Source organism: Eubalaena glacialis, chromosome 10 (genome assembly GCF_028564815.1).
Source record: "Eubalaena glacialis isolate mEubGla1 chromosome 10, mEubGla1.1.hap2.+ XY, whole genome shotgun sequence".
Classification (NCBI taxonomy): domain Eukaryota; kingdom Metazoa; phylum Chordata; class Mammalia; order Artiodactyla; family Balaenidae; genus Eubalaena; species Eubalaena glacialis.
In genome coordinates this window covers 22108823-22133686 of record NC_083725.1, presented here as the reverse complement: position 1 = coordinate 22133686, position 24864 = coordinate 22108823, and the positions used below count along the sequence as shown (strand labels likewise).

At 36.9% G+C, this 24864-nt stretch overlaps 1 pseudogene; it reads left to right on the top strand.

Annotated features, from left to right (window-relative positions):
• The first annotated feature begins 553 nt into the window (after positions 1–553).
• Positions 554–1168, top strand: LOC133099089 (protein lin-28 homolog A-like; annotated as a pseudogene).
• Positions 1169–24864: the final 23696 nt, after the last annotated feature.

Genomic DNA, 24864 nt, shown 5'->3' with positions numbered 1-24864 from the left:
AGTGCAGAGCACCCTGGCTAAAAGTGAGTCCTGGAGTGTTTCCAGTTCTTCTGAAAGGGAAGTTGATGCTGTAGTAGTATCTGGCATTCCAAACTCTGCAATGCAAGAAATTCTATCTTTCAAAAACAGGGGTCATAATAACAGCAAACACTTCTATAGTACTTTCTACGTGCCAGGAACAATTCTAAATTATTTCTGTCATACCTATTTAGTTAATTCATACTAGGACCCTGTGAGGTAGGTTATTTTTAGTAACCCAATACTATACATAATGAGTCTGGGGTACAGAGAAATAAATGCCTTGTGCAAGGTTATATAGCTATGCAGTAGTAGTGGCAGCATCCGAACCCAGATAGGAAGGTTCCAGACTCTTACTTACAAGGCTATTCATTGAAAGGGGGTGTAGAAAAGCAAAAGACACAAATTCCAAAATCTCATTATAGCAAGTGATTTCAACTATTTCCCCTCATTAAGACTTTTTCTGTCTCCGGACTTCTCTGGGGCCAGCAGCCGGCCGGCCAGGGGCCCAGGACCGCGGGCTCAGCCGACTACCATGGGCTCTGGGTCAAACCAGCAGTTTGCAGGTGGCGGCGCCGAAGTGCCTGAGGAGCTGCAGGAGGATGCGGCCAGGGAGCCCGTGGAGCCGCAGCTGCTGCACGGCGCCGGCATCTGTAAGTGGTTCAACTTGCGCATGGGAGTCGGCTTCCTGCCCATGACCGCCCGCGCGGGGGTCGCACTCGACCCCCGGTGGATGTCTTTGTGCACCAGAGGAAGCTGCACATGGAGGGCTTCCGGAGCCTGAAGGACGGTGAGGCCGTGGAGTTCACCTTTAAGAAGTCCGCCAAGGGCCTGAATCTCTCTGAGTCACCGGCCCTGGTGGAGTGTTCTGTATTGGGAGCGAGAGGCGGCCCAAAGGGAAGAACATGCAGAAACGCAGATCAAAGGGAGACAGGGGCTACAACTGTGGAGGTCTAGACCATCATGCCAAGGAATGCAAACAGCCACCCAGCCCAAGAAGTGCCACTTCTGCCAGAGCATCAACCATATCGTAGCCTCGTGTCCATTGAAGGCCCAGCAAGCTCTCAGCTCACAGAGAAGGCCAGCCTACTTTTGGGAAGAGGAAGAAGAGATCCACAGCCGTGCCATGCTCCCAGAGGCCCAGAATTGAGCCACAGTGGGTGGGGGCTATCCTTCTGTGATCAGAATGCTTTGAGGAACAGGCATCAATTGGCAGAGTGGAGAAAGTGGGGACAGGGTGGGGAGGGGCAGCTGGCACTGCCGTATATCTCAGGCCGGGGGCCAAAGCGTCACCCCCTCTTCCCTCTTGGTGGGAAGGGGTGAGGCAAAGGAGCTCCAATTATACTCTATCCAAATACACCTGAGGGCTTTGGGGGGTAACCCTCCCTGCATGCTTTATCTGAGTCTCCAACCCCAGAATCTCCAGATTTTGAAAGTGGCCTGGATAGGGAAGTTGTTTTACTCTTAAAGAAAGATAGGGAATAATATTTCCCATGCTAGAGTGAAAAGATTAAGCATGAGACTAGATTGATGGACCCAACCCACAAGCCACTACCTTCTGGGGGAGGAAATATCTCAGGGGTAAGGCAGGGTTTTCCGCATCTTGTCTCCTCATAACCCCCTCCTGGGATAGAGTGCTGAGAACTGTCCCAAGCAGTGGGTTGTGATGCTAGGCAAAAGGGGTGGTTGAGGGAACAGCTGCAGACCTGCTGCTTCTAAGCTCACTCCCACTCCATTCTGGGCCAATACAATTTTATTTATTGGCTCCCTTGGATGACTGTACCTTGGGTCTCACTTTCTCCAGGATGCCAACTGCACTAGCTGTGTGTGAATGATATATCTTGTGCATTTTAACTTTTTTTTTTCATAATATAAATATTCTTGTTTTGTATTTTTGTGTATTTTAATCTAAGGCCCTCATTCCTGCACTGTGTTCTCAGGTACGTGAGCAATCTCAGGGATAAGTCAGCAGCAGCTCCGGGTCTGCACAGCGGGAATACTTTTTGTTGCTGTATCACCAGAGGGAACAACTATTTGGAGCGTATAACCTATTGAACTACCTCATTTTTGCCAATTAGAGCTGGATTTTATGCCATAGTGTCCTCTTTAAACCCCTCCATCTTCAGTGTTTCATGGGAGACTAGGTTTTAACTTGGTTGCCCCATGACTGGTCTCCTTCTATTGAAAGACTGGAAATTGGTCTGAACAGGAAAAGGTGGTGCAGAGAGGTTAGGAGAGGCTGGGCCAGGTAAAAGGTGCAGAGAGGGGAAGCCAAGATTAGGTAAAGGTCATCTGTATGTGTGATAAAGGATTCCTGTTCCAGACCTCTAGTCCCAGGGCACAGGACTCTCCGTACATACCAGATCCATCCTTCACTGGATTGGGCTAGGCCTACCATGCACAACAGGGTGTACTGTGGCCCATGCCCATACCATGCAAAGTTTTGTCACCTAAGTTTTTTCTCCTAACATCCTTCTGGTGGTGATCAGTAATCAAATGGCAAAAGGAAAAACATTCTTCCCCTCTCCCTTTCTTCTTTACTCCTTACCATGTTTATTTACTGAATCTGAATTTTTACTAGGAATTGAACTCATAGTGGAATATGAGCATAAATAATGTCCACAAACAATTCACAGCCTATAGGGGACAATAGACATGTAAGTAGTAGGTAATGTATTAGAGTAGAAATACAATATAAAGAAAATTGTTCTTTGCAGAAGCACTGAAGAAGCATGGTTAATTCTGCCTGGAGTTCCAGAAAGACAGAAAGACAAAGAGAAGAAACAAGGATTTGGGAAAAGTTCAGAAGTAGATATGGATTAACTCCCAATAATTGAAAGTCCTTTCACTTTAATAGGTGTTTACACAGAATCTATTATGAAACTAGCATCATGTTAGTGACGAAATGAATATGAAGGATAATATGACAAGGTCCCTACCTCAATAAGTGTACAATCTTACTGAGGGGATAAAAGCTGTAAAGTCGTCCCTCAGTATCTGCAGGTAATTGGTTCCAGGACTCCCCTCAAATACCAAAATCCACAGATGCTCAAGCCCCTTTTATAAAATGGCATAGTACAATCAGCACTTTATATCTGTGATTTTTGACCCACGGTTGGTTGAATCCAGGGATGTGCAACTCACAGATAGGGAAAACAGATTATATACATAAAATTATCAGAAGTCTATGATAAAGTGCCAAATGCATCATGTAAACAAGAAATGCAATAGAAGATGAGAGAAGGGAGCTGTAAGTATGGAGTTAGGCAGTCACAAAGAACTTCATGGAAATAGGACCTCACTATGTGTGTTCTGTGTACTAACCTTACTATGACTCCATCTTATTTACCTATCTTAATTTTCCCTTCACTGAAACTTTTCCTTTTTTTTTTTCCATTTTGGTACATTTATTTTTATAAACCAATTTAAATCCTTTTTTTTTCTTTTATAAAAGTGTAAGGAAGGAAAAGAGAGAGAGGGAGGGAGAGAAGAAGAAAGGGAAGAATCTCTATTGGCCTTTGAACCTTATGATGCTCTGAGCCACTCAATCCAATAGCATATTGTTATGTAAACACTATGGTAAAGCAAAGTGGATAAGAACCTAAGCTTAAGAGCTTGACTTCAGGGGTTCAACTCTCAGCTCTGCCACTTATAGGTGTGTGACCTTTGACAAGTTATTTGTGTCTTGAAAAAGTCCTGAAGAGAGAAGTTGGAAACTATTTTCTATATTTAGATTTTGAAAGTTTTTGTGTATTTTGCTTTCCTGTGCCCCTTATTTCATAAACCACATATTGAGGACCCAGTTTCCTCATCTATAAAATGGAAATAGTAATAGTACTTTCCTCAATAGGTATATTGAGAGGATTAAATGAGTTAATTACATTAACAAGCTTAGAGCAGCCTCTACACAAAATTATTATTCATTTGTCATTTGACAGTTGTTTCCTGAATATTCACTATATTCCAAGAACTGAGCTACATCTTGGGAATATGTAAATAAACAACTTACAAACCCTATACTCAAGGATTTCACAATCTATTGGGAGGAACACTAAACCAATAATTTTAATATAGCTTGATATTTGCTAAATTAGCTGCATGCACAAGCATATCTTCGTATTTTACTTTTACTAATGTAGCATAAAAGGCATTAACTTTTTACCAGTTAAAACTGAGCTTGCAGTCAACTGAAACTTCTGGATTTTGTCATATGAAATATTGCTTATTCAAGTCTTTTCCTTCCTGTACTATGCAATCAAAAATTTTATATACATAATTGTTTTCTGTATTACATTTTATCTGCTTTAAGCCTATTGTTTCGACTTGTTAGGAATGCTTTAAATCTAAGTGTCATCCCTGCCCTAAGTCTTCCTCCCAGGTTTGTGTTATCTGTAGATTTGATGAGCATGCCTTCCACATCTTCACTAGGTTTCTGGAAGAGGACAGACATGGACACAGCCTGTTGGCACCATGAAATAATTCCCTTCATGTTAGTACCTAGTTATTAATCACCTTTTTTATATACAACCAACTGTAAATTTTAGCTACTGTGTTATCATTCAGGTTATGTTTTTCCCCATCCCACCCCCTTCCTAGCTCCTAAATTGTGAGCTCCTCCAGGTTAGGAACACAAAACTCTTTGTCCATAGGGCCTAGTATAATTCCTGACATATAACAGATGATCAATAAATAGTTGTTGAATAAATGAATGAAACCATCTATTCTATTTGGTTTGGGTTCAAGTTTTATCCAGGATATTCCTTTGCTAAATTGCAATAACTATTCCAGGCCAAGTATGTGATCACCCTTTGGAATCTATTAAGTTATGGGTTATTAATAATAATAATTTTAGACATTAACTTAAGAAAGATAGTGTAATGTTCATGGATAACAAAGAGAAAATAGAGCTTATTTTCTGTTTTACTTCTGCCTTTTCAAGGAAAATTATCTCCATGATGAGAAAGATAGAATAAAATGGATGAGGTAGATGCAGAGATTCTAAGAAATCATCTGGCTGCTCCCAATCAGTTCAAGTTCCTCAGCCAGGGATTAAAGCCAGGGAACTCAGAAATCTTGCACGCAAAATCACTGTGTTCATACCAGTGAGCTCTAAGAGAAGTAGAGAAGGGGTCTTAAAAGACATAGTAAGTGAAGGTAAGTAGCATTCTAGTTTTCTAAAGGGGAAAGAAAGTGGATTGGCATTTTGTTTATTTTTAATTTATTCTCTTTGTCCAAATTTGATATCAAGGTTATTTAATATTATAAAATGACTTGGGAATTTTTCTCTTTTTTTCTATTGTCTTGAAGACTTTGTATAAAACTGAAATGATCTGTTCTTCAGAGTTTTGTAGAACTAATAAAATCATCTGGTAAGATGTCTTCAATCAAGGGAGGTGGTTGATTACTGATAGAATTTTTTTAAAATTACAGGACTATTTAGGTTTTCTATTTCTCCTTGAGGAATATGGTCATTTTGTATATGTTTAAATTTTATGGGCAAAATGTAAATATATTATTCTTTCACTAAGTCTGCTATATTGTATTATAACCACTTTTTATTCCTAAGATTTTGTTTGTTTTACCTTTTTTTCATGATCAGTTTCAGCAGAGGCATGTTTATTAATTTTTGGTTACATTAATCTAAATTATTATATATTTATGCTCTGTTTTTCTAGTCTCTGCTTTAATTATCTTATTACTTTTACTTTCTTTAGATTAGCTCTGTTGTTCCTTTTCTAACACAACATTTACCATTAGCACATCCAATTTCACTTTTTTTAATGAAGTATTTAAAGCTATAAAATTCTCTATGCCCCCTATTTTAGCTATATGCCACACATTTTAAATTATATTATTTTTATTATTATTCAGTTCTAAGTGTTTGATAAGTTTTTGGGGGGTAAGATTAGTTTGTACTTTAACTACACTGTAGACACATGATATAATCTGTATGATACTGATCCTTTGCTAGTTGAGGGTTTTTGTTTTTTGCTTTTGTTTTGCCTAAAGTGTGGTCAATATCTGTAAATGCTCCATATCTACTTGAAAAAAACACAGTTCATCCTCCTTATTTGCAGATGCTGCAGTTGTGAATTCACCTACTCACTACAGTGTACTTGTAATGCCAATACCAATACCTATGGTGCTTTCACAGCCATTCGTGAACATGCACAGAGCAGTGAAAACTTTGAATTGCACAATGTGTACATTCCGACTTGAGGTCAAACTAGGTGACACTCTGCCTTCTTATTTCAGCTCTCATAGTCTAATTGTCTTTTCACTGTCTACTTAGTGTCACGTTTTTGCATTTTAGTGCTTTTTGGTGGTGATTTTTCTATCTAAAACAAGCCTCCAAGCATAGTGGTAAAGGGCTGTCTGGTGTTCCTGAGGGCAAGAAAGCTGTGATGTGCCTTAAGGAGAAAACATGTGTGTAAGATAAGCTTTGTTCAGGTGAAAGTTATAGTGCTTTTGCCGTTGAGTTCAATGTGTATATTAAATAAGGTGTCTTTAAACAGAAACACACATAAAACAAGGCTCTGTATTATTGATCAGTAGATGAAAATGTCATGATCAGAGGTTCTCAGAACTTAACCGTGGAAGCCTCGTAGATAGCCTCATCCACCAGAGGGCAGACAGCAGAAGCATGAAGAACTACAATCCTGCAGCCTGTGGAATGAAAACTACATTCATAGAAAGATAGACAAGATGAAAAGGCAGAGGGCTATGTACTAGATGAAGGAACAAGATAAAACCCCAGAAAAACAACTAAATGAAGTGGAGATAGGCAACCTTCCAGGAAAAGAATCAGAATAATGATAGTGAAGATGATCCAGGACCTTGGAAAAAGAATGGAGGCAAAGATCGAGAAGATGCAAGAAATGTTTAACAAAGACCTAGAAGAATTAAAGAACAAACAAACAGAGATGAACAATATAATAACTGAAATGAAAACTACACTAGAAACAATCAATAGCAGAATAACTGAGGCAGAAGAACGGATAAGTGACCTGGAGAAACAGAATGGTGGAATTCACTGCTGTGGAACAGAATAAAGAAAAAAGAATGAAAAGAAATGAAGACAGCCTAAGAGACCTCTGGGACAACATTAAATGCAAAAACATTTGAATTATAGGGCTCCCAGAAAGAGAAGAGAGAGAGAAAGGACCTGAGAAAATATTTGGAGAGATTATACTCAAAAACTTCCCTAACATGGGAAAGGAAATAGCCACCCAAGTCCAGGAAGTGCAGTGAGTCCCATACAGGAAAAACCCAAGGTGAAACATGCCGAGACACATAGTAATCAAATTGGCAAAAATTAAAGACAAAGAAAAATTATCAAAAGCAGCAAGGGAAAAAGGACAAATAACATACAAGGGAACTCCCATAAGGTTAACAGCTGATTTCTCAGCAGAAACTCTACAAGCCAGAAGGGAGTGGCATGATATACTTAAAGTGATGAAAGGGAAGAATCTACAACCAAGATTACTCTACCTGGCAAGAATCTCATTCAGATTCGATGGAGAAATCAAAAGCTTTACAGACAAGCAAAAGCTAAGAGAATTCAGCACCACCAAACTAGCTCTACAACAAATGCTAAAGGAACTTCTCTAAGTGGGAAACACAAGAGAAGAAAAGGGCCTACAAAAACAAACCCAAAACAATTAAGAAAATAGTAATAAGAACATACATATCGATAATTACCTTAAACATGAATGGATTAAATGCACTAACCAAACGACACAGGCTCGTTGAATGGATACAAAAACAAGACCCATATATATGCTGTCTACAAGAGACCCACTTCAGACCTAGGGACACATACAGACTGAAGGTGAGGGGATGGAAAAAGATATTCCATGCAAATGGAAATCAAAAGAAAGCTGGAGTAGTAATACTCATATCAGATAAAATAGACTTTAAAATAAAGAATGTTATAAGAGATAAGGAAGGACAATACATAATGATCAAGGGATCAATCCAAGAAGAAGATATAACAATTATAAATATATATGCACCCAACATAGGAGCACCTCAATACATAAGGCAACTGCTAACAGCTATAAAAGAGGAAATCGACATTTACACAGTAATAGTGGGGGACTTTAACACCTCACTTACACCAATGGACAGATCATCCAAACAGAAAATTAATAAGGAAACACAAGCTTTATATGACACAATAGACCAGATAGAGTTACTTGATATTTATAGGACATTCCATCCAAAAACAGCAGATTACACTTTCTTCTCAAGTGTGCATGGAACATTCTCCGGGATAGATCACATTCTGGGTCACAAATCAAGCCTCCGTAAATTTAAGAAAATTGAAATCATATCGAGCATCTTTTCTGACCACAACGCTATGAGAGTAGAAATGAATTAAAGGAAAAAAATGTAAAAAACACAAACACATGGAGGTTAAAAACTACGTTACTAAATAACCAAGAGATCACTGAAGAAATCAATGAGGAAATCAAATAATACTTAGAGACAAATGACAATGAAAAGACAACAATCCAAAACCTATGGGATGCAGCAAAAGCAGGTCTAACAGGGAAGTTTATAGCTATACAATCCTACCTCAAGAAACAAAAAAATCTCAAATAAACAATCTAACCTTACACCTAAAGGAACTAGAGAAAGAAGAACAAACAAAACCCAAAGTTAGCAGAAGGAAAGAAATAATAAAGATGAGAGCAGAAATAAATGAAATAGAAACAAAGAAAAAAATAGCAAAGATCAATAAAACTAAAAGCTGGTTCTTTGAGAAGATAAACAAAATTGATAAACCATTAGCCAGACTCATCAAAAAAAAAAGAGGGAGAGGACTCAAATCAATAAAATTAGAAATGAAAACGGAGAAGTTACAGCAGACACCGCAGAAATACAAAGCATCCTAAGAGACTACTACATGAAACTCTATGCCAATAAAATGGACAACCTGGAAGAAATGGACAAATTCTTAGAAAGGTATGACCTTCCAAGACTGAACCAGGAAGAAACAGAAAATATGAACAGACCAATCACAAGTAATGAATTGAAACTGTGATTAAAAATCTTCCAACAAACAAAAGTCCAGGACCAGATGGCTTCACAGGTGAATTTTATCAAACATTCAGAGAAGAGCTAACACCCATCCTTCTCAATCACTTCCAAAATATTTCAGAGGAAGGAACACTCCCAAACTCAGTCTATGAGGCCACCATCACCCTGATACCAAAACCAGAAAAAGATACTACAAAAAAAGAAAATTACAGACCAATATCACTGATGAATATTGATGCAAAAATCCTCAACAACATACTAGCAAACAGAATCCAACAACACATTAAAAGGATCATACACCATGACCAAGTGGGATTTATCCCAGGGATGCAAGGATTCTTCAATATATGCAAATCAATCAATGTGATACACCATATTAACAAATTGAAGAATAAAAACCATATGATCATCTCAATAGATGCAGAAAAAGCTTTTGACAAAATTCAACACCCATTTATGATAAAAACTGTCCAGAAAGTGGGCATAGAGGGAACCTACCTCAACATAATAAAGGCCATATAGGACAAACCCACAGCAAACATCATTCTCAATGGTGAAAACTGAAAGCATTTCCTCTACGATCAGTAACAAGACAAGGATGTCCACTCTCGCCACTGTTATTCAACATAGCTTTGGAAGGCCTAGCCATGGCAATCAGAAAAGAAAAAGAAATAAAAGGAATCTAAATTGGAAAAGAAGAAGTAAAACTGTCACTGTTTGCAGATGACATGATACTATACATAGAGAATCCTATAAACGCCACCAGAAAACTACTAGAGCTAATCAATGAATTTGGTAAAGTAGCAGGATACAACATTAATGCACAGAAATCTCTTGCATTCCTATATACTAATGATGAAAAATCTGAAAGAGAAATTATGGAAACACTCCCATTTACCATTGCAACAAAAAGAATAAAATGCCTAGGAATAAACCTACCTAGGGAGACAAAAGACCTGTATGCAGAAAACTATAAGACACTGATGAAAGAAATTAAAGATGATACCAACAGATAGAGAGATATACCATGCTCTTAGACTGGAAGAATCAATATTGTGAAAATGGCTATACTACCCAAAGCAATCTACAGATTCAATGCAATCCCTATCAAATTACCAATGGCATTTTTTACAGAACTAGAACAAAAAATCTTAAAATTTGTATGGAGATGCAAAAGACCCCAAATAGCCAAAGCAGTCTTGAGGGAAAAAACCGGAGCTGTAGGAATCAGACTCCCTGACTTCAGACTATACTACAAAGCTACAGTAATCAAAACTATATGGTACTGGCACAAAAACAGAAATATAGATCAATGGAACAAGATAGAAAGCCCAGAGATAAACCCACACACCTATGGTCAAATAATCTATAACAAAGGAGGCAAGGATATACAATGGAGAAAAGACAGTCTCCTCAATAAGTAGTGCTGGGAAAACTGGACAGCTACATGCAAAAGAACTAAATCAGAACACTCCCTAACACCATACACAAAAATAAACTCAAAATGGATTAGAGACCTAAATGTAAGACCGGACACTATAAAACTCTTAGAGGAAAACATAGGAAGAACACTCTATGACATACATCACAGCAACATCTTTTTTGATCCACTTCCTAGAGTAATGGAAATAAAAACAAAAATAAACAAATGGGACCTAATGAAATTTAAAAGCTTTTGCACAGCAAAGGAAACCATAAACAAGATGAAAAGACAGCCCTCAGAATGGGAGAAAATATTTGCAAACGAATCAACGGACAAAGAATTAATCTCCAAAATACATAAACAGCTCATGCAGCTCAATATTAAAAAAACAAACAACCCAATCCAAAAATGGGCAGAAGACCTAAATAGACATTTCTCCAAAGAAGACATACAGATGGCCAAGAAGCACATGAAAAGCTGCTCAACATCACTAATTATTAGAGAAATGCAAATCAAAACTACAATGAGGTATTACTTCACACCAGTTAGAATGGGAATCATCAGAAAATCTACAAACAACAAATGCTGGAGAGGGTGTGGAGAAAAGGGAACCCTCTTGCACTGTTGGTGGGAATGTAAATTGATACAGCCACTATGGAGAATAGTATGGAGGTTCCTTAAAAAACGAAAAATAGAATTACCATATGATCAAGCAATCCACTATTGGGCATATACCCAGAGAAAACCATAATTCAAAAACACACATGCACCCCAATGTTAATTGCAGCACTATTTACAATAGCCAGGTCATGGAAGCAACCTAAATGCCCATCGACAGACAAATGGATATAGAAGATGTGATACATATATACAATGGAATATTACTCAGCCATAAAAAGGAACGAAATTGAGTCATTTGTTGAGACGTGGATGGATCTAGAGACTGTCATACAGAGTCAAGTAAGTCAGAAAGAGAAAAACAGATATCGTATATTAATGCATGTATGTGGAACCTAGAAAAATGGTACAGATGAACCGGTTTGCAGGGCAGAAATTGAGACACAGATGTAGAGAACAAACGTATGGACACCAAGGGGGGAAAGCAGTGGGGGTTGAGGGTAGTGGTGTGATGAATTGGGCGATTGGAATTGACATGTATACATTGATGTGTATAAAACTGATGACTAATAAGAACCAACTGTATAAAAAAATAAATTAAATAAAATTCAAAAATTCAAAAAAAAAAAAAAAGAATGGATAAACAACAAGGTCTTACTGTATAGCACAGGGAAGTATATTCAATATCTTGTGATACACCATAATGGAAAAGTATATGAAAAAAATTATATATAGGTATAACTGAATCACCTTGCTGTATACCTGAAACTAACCCAACTATACGTCAATAAAATAAATTTTTTTTTAAAGTAAAAGTAAAAGAACCTTGTATTTCTCCTAGGACCAATGATTCAGTATTCACTAATTAAGTGTTGCTGGAACTTTGCAGAACACAGCTACCAAGAATAATAAGAATCAACCATATATACACTATAATTGTTGGGTAAATATTTCTAAATATACCTATTAAATTTTCTAAAAGGAAGATATGGCCATAGTGTCAAAAACATGGTGGACCTCAGGCTCGCATGATTCTCGCTGCAAAGGACCTCAGTATAGTGAGGGAGCAGTCCTGGGGCATTTCTTCAGTGCTATCTCCTAATGTATAGGTGACTAAAATACACACACACCACCACTACCACCACCAACAACAACAACAATTTGTAGGTGACTTGAAATTGGAAGAGAGAGCAAATATATAAAGTGAAAGAGTTAGAATCCAGTTCCCAAAGGTTTCAGGCCTGTGATAGATTTTTTTGGAAACTCTCTCATGACATTTAATGCAAGCCCCTTTGTCACCAGGAGATTGCATTTCATAAGGATGGACTAGGGATGGAAGCATATGGGGGCCTGAGATAACAGGCCCCTTGGTAAAGTAGATGCCCTTGCTGACTGCAATAAGCCACAGCTGTTAGGTTAATTTTGTTTTCCAAAAATAAAACTTAGGTGGGACCAACCAAAGTCTAATCAGCCATTCCATGGAAGAACTGCTGCCGAAAACAGACTGACTTTTTTTCCCAAAACATCATTAAGTCGTCATGTGCTTTTCCAGTATTTCCTTTCCCATCACTTCTAACAAGCAAGATGCATTTAAAAAAAAAAAATTGGCTCAATAATCAAATGTTCCTTTCATCTTCTTGTTAATTTAGAACTGTCAAAAGCCAGTGTTCATGACATTTCAGTCCATTACATGGGAGTGATGATCCACACACTGAAACTGGCTGATATCAAATAGCCAGATATGAATGGAAACTTCTGCCAAAGGATTAAGTAACCAACATATGGGTAAGTGGTACAAAGGGAGTGTGATGGAAGTCGGTTTAGAGATATCTTGTGAAACTAGACTAGTGTTAAGCATTTGAAACTTTCTAGTATCTTTAAATAATCTGGATGACAAAGCACTTGCCTACAGATTCTGACTTTGTAGGATTAGAAGAGGGCTATTTATCATCAGCTGTGGTACAGTCCTGCCCCCTGTGCTCTCCCCTAAACAGTCACACAATCCTTAACATGGGAAAGACTAGAAAGGATTCCAGGACTGTGTTTTGCCTATAAAACTAATTTATAACATTTATCTTGACAAGAGTGGCTGAAGACAGCCCTAATACCTAATAAGAGTTATTTACCAAGTGTCGTAAGACCCGATTGTTAAATAAATCACTTATTCTGAAAATTAACTTTCTACTCCCCCAGGCACCTATTTCAAACCTTCTCTTCTCTCCTCAAATCTCTAATTTCTCCTCCTCTTCCTCCTTATACCTAAGGATCTTACCTCATACTTCACAGAAAAATATAAATCCAGTAGAAAAAGAACCACCTCGTTGCCTAATGATCCTTCTGCCAACCTCCTTACACCTTCAATCTTTTCCCTTCTACATAAATTTCTCCCTTTCTAATGGATCATTCTCATTGACATACAAACATGACTTAATTAATGTCTCCTGTCTTAAAAAAACAAACTACAAACTGGACTCCCTTGATTCTACATTTCTCTAGCTCCACTGTTTCTCAGCTTCCCTTAGCAGCAAAACTACTCAAAAGAGTTATCTATGCTCCTTTCTCTACTTAACCTGACTCTCATTCACTTCTTGACCTCCTCTAATTGTGCTTTTGTTCCTGCTACTCATCAGTGACCTAACCTGGTCAGCATCCCAATTCTCCATTTTCATCTTTTGTGGCCTCTCAGTAGCATTGTATGTGTTACTGAACCTCTTTTTCTACACATCTTTCATACCACAATCACTTGATTTTTCTCCTGGTAAGATCCTCTCGTTCTACCAAATTTTAAACATTGAGAATATATGGGGCTGTGTCCTCCACTCCCTAATCCTCTGTCTACACTCTCTAGGTGATCCCATCCAGTTCTGTATGTTTTAAGATAAAGGCTGAATTTTTTAGCTCTAGTCCAGGGATTCTTAAATTTCGGTGCCATGAACACCTCTGGCAGTCTGATAAAGCCTAGGGACCCCTTCATAGGAAAACGTTTTTAAATGTGTAAGTAAAATACAGACTATTATAAAAGAAATGCATTGTGCTGAAACACAGTTATCAAATACAAGAAAATAGATTTATGATATTATAATAAGAGGTTCTACTTCTTTAACTCAATGAGTAATATGATATAGCAGAAAGTGTAATAACCACGATATATAATACCAATGCAGTAGTGAGTATAAACTATATTCAAGATATCTGTATTAATTGTAATGAAATATGAAAACATCTCATTTTTACTGGTGACTATATCACAAGCATCAATAGTATTATTGTGGTTTGTTGTCCACAAACATAATGGATGGGAATACTAAATTTCAAGAAAAACCAAATTTAGTAGTAATAAGATAATAAATGATGAAGTGGGATTTATTCTAGGAAAACAAGACCAGTTCACTATTGGGAGAACCAATAACTGTAACTTACTACATTAAAGAATAAAGGAGAAAGTTACGTGATCATCTCAAAAGATTTTTTAAAAGGATTTGATAAAATTCAATATCCATTTATGATATAAAAATAAAACTCTCATCAAACTAAGAATAGAAAGACATTTTCTCAATCTGATAAGGGGCATCTTTCAAAAAAACTACAAATAACATAATACTAAATGGTGAAATACTGAACCCTTTCCTGACCAGAGAGAAGAAAAGAATGTTTACTGTCATCACTTTTATTCAATGTTATTTTGGAGATCTAGCAAGTGAAATAGTCAATAAAATTTTTTAAAATGCATAAATGTTGGAAATGAAGGAATATAAGTGTTTTAATTCACAAATGATTGACTTATATAGACGATCCAAAGAAATCTACAAAATAAATACCAAAACTGATAAGTAAGTTTAGGAGGGTCACAGTACACAAGGTAAAAATACAAAAATTAATTGCATTTCTGTATACTAGCAACAATCAATTTTTTAAAAATTAAAAATTATTCCATTTAACATAGCACAAAAATATGAAATGTTTACAGATAAATTTAACAAAATATGTACGAGACTTGTAGAATAAAAGATACTAAAATGTTCTGAGAAAGTTAAATAAGACCTAAATAAAGGTAAAGATACCCCATGCTCATGGATTGAAAGAGTTGAGATTATGTATTAAAAGATTAATTCTAGTGTCCTTAATTGATTTATAGGGTCAATGCCATCTGAATTAAAATCCAAGCAGGCCTTTTAAAATTTTTTATATTTTTAGAAAATGGGAAGCTAATTCCAAAATTTTATGGAAATAAAAAGGACTTAGAAAAGCCAAAACAATCTTGAAAATGAACAAAATTGGAAGGCTTATCTACAGGATTTCAAAACTTACTATAAAAAGAGTAATGAAGACAGTATCCAACTGGCATAAAGATAGACAAATAGATCAATGTAACAAATTAAAGAATCTAAAAATAAGCCTATATATAGATACACACATATATGTATATAGATACACATATATATGTATATATATATATACATATGTATATGTATATATATATATATACATATATATAATCAACTGATTTTTATCAAATATATCAATGCAATTTAAATGTGGAAGGTCTTTGACACAATTGGATAATCATATATTTTTTAAAACCACATGCACACAACCTCTACTTCTCTCTCTTACATCATACCCAAAATTAATTTGAGAAAGATCGAATTACAAACTACAAAGCTTCCAGAAGAAAACATAGGAGATTATCTTTGTGAGCTTGATATAGACAGAGTTCTTAGACAAAATGCATAAGCACTAACCACAACAAAATTCATGAAAATTTAAAACTTTTGCTGGAGGGGTGTGGGCAAGATGGCAGAGTAGGAAGACCCTGAGCTCACCATCTCCCATAGCCACACAAAAATTTCAACTATTTACAAAGCAACTATCTATAATAATGAACTGAAGACTAGCAGAAAAGATTTTCCACAATTAAAGATATAAAGAAGGAACCACAGTGAGATGGGTAGGAGGGGCAGAGATGCAGAATAGTCAAGACCCATACTCCGAGATAGCTAACTCACAAAAGGGAAAATAATCACAATCACAAAGTTTCTCCCCAAGGGGCAAGGAGTCTGAGCTCCACATTAGGCTCCCCAGCTTAGAGGTCCTGCACTGGGAAGACAAGCCCCCAAAACGTCTGGTTCTGAAAGCCAGTGGGGCCTAGGTGTGGGAGAGTCAGAGGGCTCTAGAAACAGAGACTCTGCACTTAAAGTGTGCATGCAAAATCTCTCATGTTCCAAGTCCCAGTTCAGAGGCAATAATTGGAAAGTAACCTGGGCCAGACACTCTTGCAGATCTTGGAGAGCCTCCTGGAGAGGCAAGAGGCCACTGGGATACCCCCTGGGAACAGAGATACTGGTGGTAGCCAATTTGAGAAGATTGTTCTACCATGAGGACACTCTAGTGCTGTCAAGCACCATTTTGGAGTTCCTTCTCTAGCCTATTAGCACCAGGAGCTTACACACCCACCAGTGAACAGGCATCAGTCCTGGGACCCCTCCAGGCAGAGTAGGCAGTCATGCAGGGACCCAGCCTTTCACACTAGCAGGCTGGAACCAGGCACTGGAAGCCCCAGGCCAAGCAGCCAGCCCCACAGAGACTCAGGCCCACCCACCAGCAGGCCAGCAGCCATTGCACAAGGCAAGGCCTAGCAACTAACCAGACCAGGGGCCAGCCCTACCTACCAGCAGGCCCATAGTGGTCAGCCACACAACAACAAAGGCCCATGAAGCCCAGAGGGGGGCAGCCCTGGAGCATATAGCTTTGGTAACCAGAGACGAGTGTGCTGCTGAGCTCTATAGAATGTCTTCTACATAAGGCCACTTCTCCAAGATCAGGAAATGTAACCGACCTACCTATTACATAGGTATAAACAGAGAGAATTAGACTAAATATGGTGAGAGAGAGAAATATGCTTCAAATGAAGGAATAAGACAAAACCCCAGAAGAAGAACTAAGTGAAATGGAGACAAGAAATCTATCTGATAAAGAGTTCAAGGTAATGATTATAAAGATGCTCAATGAACTCATGAGAAGAATGGATGAATACAGAGAGAAGTTTAACAAAGAGTTAGAAAATATAAAGAAGAACTTAAAGGAACTAAAGAGTATAATAACTGAAATAAAAATACACTAGAAGGAATCAAGAGTAGATTGGGGGATACAGAGAAACATAGAAAACTGGAAGACAGGGTAGCGGAAACCACCTGAGCTGAACAGAAAAAAGAAATAAGAATTTTAAAGAATGATAGTTTAAGAGACCTCTGGGACAACATCGAGCATGCTAACATCCCCATTATAGGGGTCCCAGAAGAAAAACATAGATAGAAAGGGACAGAGAAATTATTTGAAGAAATAATAGCTGAAAACTTCCCAATCTGGGAAAGGAAAGAGAAATTCAGGTTCAGGAAGCACAGAGAGTCCCAAACAAGAGGAAACCAAAGACGTCCACACCAAGACACATTAAAATTAAAATGTCAAAAATTTAAAATAAAGAGAGAATCTTAAAACCATCAAGAGAAAAGCAACTAGGTAAGAACAGAGAACTCCCATAAGATAATCAGCTGACTTTCCATCAGAAACTTGGCAGACCAGAAGTGAGTGGTATGATAAATATAAAATGATGAAGGGGAAAACCTACAATCAAGAATACTCTACTTGGCAATGCTATCATTCAGATTTGAAGGAGAGATAAAGAGTTTCACAGACAAGCAAAAGCTAAAAGAGTTCAGTACCACTAAACTGGCTTTACAAAAAATGTTAAAGGGACTTCTTTAAGCATTAAAAAAAAAAAAAAAGGTCATGACTACAAATATGAAAATTATGAAAAGAAAAATCTAAGGGGTAAAAGCAAACATATAGTAAAGGTAGTAGATCAACCACTTATAAACCACTTAGAAAGGTTAAAAGACAAAAGCAGTAAAATCATCTATATCCACAATAAGTAGTTAAGGGATGCACAAAACAAAAACATAAAATGTGATATCAGAAATATTAAATGTGGTGGGGCGAGTAAAAATGCATTCAAACTTAAGAGATTATCAACTTAAAACAATAATGTATAAAGGTTCGTAACAACAAACCAAAAATGTATAACAGATACAGACAAAAAAATGAAAAGTAAATGCAAACATAACACTAAAGATACTCATCAAATCACAAGGGAAGAGAGCAAAAGAAGAAGAAACAAAAAAGAACTACAAAACAACCCCAAAACAATGAACAAAATGGCAGTAAGTACATACCTGTTAATAATTGCTTTAACTTTAAATGGACTAAATGCTCCAACCAAAAGACATAGAGTGGTTAAATGGATTTAAAAATCAAGACTCATATATACGTTGCCTACAAAAGACTCACTTCAGAGCTAAAGAAACACTAAGACTGAAAGTGAGGAGATGGAAAAAGATATTTCATGCAACTGGAAAAGACAAGAAAGCTGGCGTAGCAATACTCGTATCAGACAAAGTAGACGTTAAAACAAAGTCAACAACAAAACTCAAAGAAGGGCATTATATAATGATAAAGAGATCAGTAAAGAAGAGGATATTACATTCATTAACATATATGCACCCAATACAGGATCACCTAAATATATAAAGCAAATGTTAACAGACATAAAGGGAGAAATTGACAATAATACAATAGCACTAGAGGACTTTAACACTACACTTACATTAATGGACAGATCAACTAGACAGAAAATCAATAAGGCAATGTAGTCTTTTTTGTGGGGGGGGGTTAAAAATTTTTTACTGTGATTAAATATGTGACATAAAATATGTCATTTTAAGCATTTTCAGTGTACAATTCAGTGTACTAATTACATTCACACTGTTGTGCAACCATCACTGCTCTGTGTTTCCAAACCTTTTCCATCACCCCCAAAAGAAACTATAAACATAAGAATATATCTCCCATCCCCCTCTTCTCCCAGCCACTAACTCTACTCTACTTTCCGTCTCTATGAATTTGCCTATCTAGATATTTCATATAAATAGAATCATACAACATTTGTCTTTTTGTCACTGCCTTATTTCACATAGCATATTTTCAAGTTCATCCATGTTGTAGCATATATCACAAATGTATTCCTTTACATGGGTGAATAATATCCCATTGTATAGACTACATTTTGTTTATCCATTCATTTGTTGATAGACACAAGTTGTTTCTACATTTTGGCTACTAGGAATAATGGTACAATGAACACGGGAATCAAAGTGACTTTTTTCTTTTTTTGGACGTTTGTTTTTATTTCTCTAGAAGTGAATTGCTGGGTCATAGGGAAGGTGTACATGTACCTTTTTTTTTTTTAAACATCTTTATTGGAGTATAATTGCTTCACAATACTGTGTTAGTTTCTGTTGTGCAACAAAGCGAATCAGCCATATGCATATACATGTCCCCATATACCCTCCCTCTTGAGCATCCCTCCCCTCCTACCTATCCCACCCCTATAGGTCATTGCAAAGCACTGAGCTGATCTCCCTGTGCTATGCTGCTGCTTCCCACCAGCCAACTATTTTACATTCAGTAGTGTATATATGTTGATGCTACTCTCACTTCACCCCACCTTCACCCTCTGACCCGTTGTCCTCAAGTCCATTTTCTATGTCTACCTCTTTATTCCTGCCCTGCAACTAGGTTCATCAGTACCATTTTTTTTTTTTAAGATTCCATATATATGCGTTAGCATACAGTATTTGTTGTTCTCTATCTGACTACTTCACCCTGTATGACAGACTCTAGGTCCATTCACCTCACTACGAATAACTCAATTTCATTTCTTTTTATGGCTGAGTAATATTCCATTGTATATATGTGCCATATCTCCTTTATCCATTCATCTGTCGATGGACATTTAGGTTGGTTCCACATTCTGGCTATTGTAAACAGTGCTGCAATGAACATTGTGGTACATGTCTCTTTTTGAATTATGGTTTTCTCAGGGTATATGCCCAGTACTGGGATTGCTGGGTCATATGGTAGTTCCATTTTTAGTTTTTTAAGGAACCTCCGTACTGTTTTCCATAGTGGTTGTATCAATTTACATTCTCACCAACACTGCAAGAGGGTGCCCTTTTCACCACACTCTTTCCAGCATTTATAGTTTTTAGATTATTTGATAATGGCCATTCTGACTGGCGTGAGGTAATACCTCATTGCAGTTTTGATTTGCATTTCTCTAATAATTAGTGATGTTGGGCATCTTTTCATGTGCCTCTTGGCCATCTGTATGTCTTCCTTGGTGAAATGTGTATTTAGATCTTCCATTTTTTAACTGGATTGTTTGGGTTTTTTTGATATTGAGCTCCATGAGCTGTTTGTATATTTTGGAGATTAATCCTTTGTCTGTTGTTTCATTTGCAAATATCTTCTCCCATTCTGAGGCTTCTCTTTTCATCTTGTTTATCATTTCCTTTGCTGTGCAAAAGGTTTTAAGTTTAATTAAGTTCCATTTGTTTATTTTTGTCTTTATTTCTGTTACTCTAGGAGGTGGGTCAAAAATATCTTGCTATGGTTTATGGCAAACAGTGTTTTTCCTACGTTTTGCTCTAAGCATTTTTAGTGTCTGGTCTTACATTTAAGTCTTTAATCCATTTGGAATTTATTTTTGTGTGTGGTGTTAGGTACTGTTCTTTTTTTTTAAACATCTTTATTGGAGCATAATTGCTTTACAATGGTGTGTTAGTTTCCGCTTTATAACAAAGTGAATCAGTTATACATATACATATATCCCCATATCTCTTCCCTCTTGCGTCTCCCTCCCTCCCACCCTCCCTATCCCACCCCTCTAGGTGGTCACAAAGCACAGAGCTGATTTCCCTGTGCTATGTGGCTGCTTCCCACTAGGCAGTGTTCTAATTTCATTTTTTTACATGTAGCTGTCCAGTTTTCCCAGCACCACTTATTGAAGAGGCTGTCTTTTCTCCATCATATGTTCTTGCCTCCTGTGTCATAAAATAGGTGTCCATATGTGCATGAGTTTATCTCTGGGCATTCTATCCTGTACCACTGATCTATATTTCTGTTTTTGTGCCAGTACCATACTGTCTTGATTACTGTAGCTTTGTGGTATAGTTTGAAATCAGAGAACATGATTCCTCCAACTCCGTTTCTCTTTCTCAAGATTGCTTTGGCTATTCGAGGTCTTTTGTGTTTCCATGTGAATTGTAAAATTTTTTATTCTAATTCTGTGAAAAATGCCATTGGTAGTTTGATAGGGATTGCACTGAATCTGTAGATGGCTTTGGGTAGTATAGTCATTTTCACAATATTGGTTCTTCCAATCCAAGAACATGGCGTATTTCTCCATCTGTTTACGTCATCTTTGATTACTTTCATCAGTGTTTTATAGTTCTCAGAGTACAAGTCTTTCTCCTCCTTAGGTAGGTTTATTCCTAGGTATTGTATTCTTTTTGTTGCAGTGGTAAATGGGAGTGTTTCCTTAATTTCTCTTTCTGATTTTTTGTTGTTGGTGTATAGGAATGCCAGAGATTTTTGTGCATTAATTTTGTATTCTGAAACCTTACCAAATTCATTGATTAGTTCTAGTAGCTTTCTGGTGGCATCTTTAGGATTTTCTATGTATAGTATCATGTCATCGGCAAACAGTGACAGTTTTACTTCTTCTTTTCCAATTTGTATTCCTTTTATTTCTTTTTCTTTTCTGATTGCTGTGGCTAGGACTTCCAAAACTACGTTAAATAAGAGTGGTGAGAGTGGACATCCTTGTCTTGTTCCTGATCTTAGTGAAAATGCTTTCAGTTTTTTCACCATTGAGTATGATGCTTGCTGTGGGTTTGTCATATATGGCCTTTATTATGTTGAGGTAGGTTGCCTCTATGCCCATTTTCTGGAGACTTTTTATCATAAATGGGTGTTGAATTTTGTCAAAAGCTTTTTCTGCATCTATTGAGATAATCATATGGTTTTTATTCCTTAATTTGTTAATGTGGTGTATCACATTGATTGATTTGCGTATATTCAAGAATCCTTGAATCTCTGGGATAAATCCCACTTGATCATGGTGTATGACCCTTTTAATGTGCTGTTGGATTCTGTTTGCTAATATTTTGTTCAGGATTTTTGCATCTATGTTCATCAGTGATATTGGTCTATAATTTTGTTTTTTTGTGATACCTTTTTCTGGTTTTGGTATCAGGGTAATGGTAGCTTCGTAGAATGAATTAGGGAGTGTTTCTCCATCTGCAATTTTTTGGAAGATTTTGAGAAGGATCGGTGTTAGGTCTTCTCTGAATCTTTGATAGAATTCGCCTGTGAAGCCATCTTGTCCTGGATTTTTGTTTGTTGGAAAATTTTTAATTGCAGTTTCAATTTCATTACTTGTGATAGGTCTGTTTATATTTTCTAATTCTTCCTTGTTCAGTCTTGGAAAATTGTACCTTACCAAGAATTTGTCCATTTCTTAGTGGTTGTCCATTTTATTGGCATATAGTTGTTTGTAGTAGTCTTTTATAATCTTTTGTATTTCTGCAGTGTCAGTTGTGATTTCTCCTTTTTCATTTCTAATTTTATTGATTTGCATCCTTTCCCTTTTTTTCTTGATGAGTCTTGCTAAGGGTTTATCAATTTTGTTTATCTTCTCAAAGAACCACCTTTTAATTTTATTGATCTTTGCTACTGTTTTCATCATTTCTATTTCATTTATTTCTGCTCTGATATATATGATTTCTTTCCTTCTACTGAGTTAGGGCTTTGTTTGTTTGTCTTTCTCTAGTGGTTTTAAGTGTAAGGTTAGATTGTTTATTTGAGATTTTTCTTGTTTCTTGAGGTGAGATTGTATTGCTAGTAACTTCCCTCTTAGAACTGCTTTTGCTGTGTCCCATAGGTTTTGGGTCATCGTGTTTTCATTGTCATTTGTTTCTATGTATTTTTTTATTTCTTCATTGATTTCTTTAGTGATCTCTTGGTTATTTAGTAGTGCACTATTTAGCCTCCATGTATTTGTGTTTTTTTACAGTTTTTTTCCTGTAATTGATTTCCAGTCTCATAGTGTTGTGGTCAGAAAAGATGCTTGATATGATTTCAATTGTCTTAAATTTTCCTAGGCTTGATTTGTGACCCAAGATGTGATCTATCCTGGAGAATAGATTTTCTGTTTGGATGATCTGTCCATTGGTGTAAGTGGGGTGTTAAAGTCCCCTACTGTTATTGTGTTACTGTCGATTTCTCCTTTCATGGTTGTTAGCATTTGCCTTATGTATTGAGGTGTTCCTATGTTGGGTGCACAAACATTTGTAATTGTTATATCTTCTTCTTGGATTGATCCTTTGATCATTATGTAGTGTCCCTCCTTATCTCTTATAAAAGTCTTTATTTTAAAGTCTATTTTATCTGATATGAGTATTGCTACTCCAGTTTTCTTTTGATTTCCATTTGCATGGAATATCTTTTTCCATCCCTTCACTTTCAGTCTGTATGTGTCCCTAGGTCTGAAGTGGGTCTCTTGTAGACAGCATATATATGGGTCTTGCTTTTGTATCCATTCAGCCAGTATGTGTCTTTTGGTTGGGGCATTTAATCCATTTACATTCAAGTTTATTATCAATATGTATGTTCCTATTACTATTTTCTTAATTATTTTGGGTTCGTTTTTGTGGGTCTTTTCTTCTCTTGTGTTTCCCACTTAGAGAAGTTTCTTTAGCATTTGTTGTAAAGCTGGTTTGGTCGTGCAGAATTCTCTTAGCTTTTGCTTGTCTGAAAAGCTTTTGTCTTCTTCATCGAACATGAATGAGATCCTTGCTGGGTAGAGTAATTTTGGTTATAGGTTTTTCTCTTTCATCACTTTAAGTATATCATCCTGCCACTCCGTTATGGCTTGAAGAGTTTCCACTGAAAAATCAGCTGATAACCTTATGGGGATTCCTTTGTATGTTATTTTTTGTTTTTCCCTTGCTGCTTTTAATATTTTTTCTCTGAATTTAATTTTTGTTAGCTTGATTAATATGTGTCTTGGTGTGTTTCTCCTGGGGTTTATCCTGTATGGGACTTTCTGTGCTTCCTGGACTTGGGTGACTGTTTCCTCTCTCATGTTGTTAGGGAAGTTTTTGACTGTAATCTCTTCAAATATTTTCTCAGACCCTTTCTTTTTCTCTTCTTCTTCTGGAACCCCTAAAATTCGGATGTTGGTGCATTTAGTGTTGTTCCAGAGGTCTTTGAGGTTGTCTTCAATTATTTTCATTCTTTTTTCTTTATTCTGCTCCTCGGCAGTTATTTCCACCATTTTGTCTTCCAGCTCACTTATTCATTCTTCTGCCTCCGTTATTCTGTTATTGATTCATTCTAGTGAATTTTTCATTTCAGTTATTGTGTTGTTCATCTCTGTTTGTTCTTTACTTCTTCTAGATGTTTGTTAAACATTTCTTGTATTTGCTCAATCCGTGCCTCCATTCTATTTCCGAGATTCTGGATCATCTTTACTATCATTACTCTGAATTCTTTCTCAGGTAGATTGCCTATTCCCTCTTCATTTATTTGGTCTTGTAGGTTTTTACCTTGCTCCTTCATCTGTAAGATATTTTTTTTGCTGTGTCATTTTTTTTTCTTTTTTTATGAGTGGGATTGTGTTCCTGTCTTACTGGCCTGAGGCCTCCAACATATGAGTTTGTAGCCTATTGGGTAGAGCTGAGTCTTGGTGCTGAGATGAGGAACTCTGTGAAACCTCACTCCGATGAATATTCCCTGGGGTCTGCGGTTCTCTGTTAGTCCAGTGGTTCGGACTTGGAGTTCCCACTGCAAGAGCTTCGGCC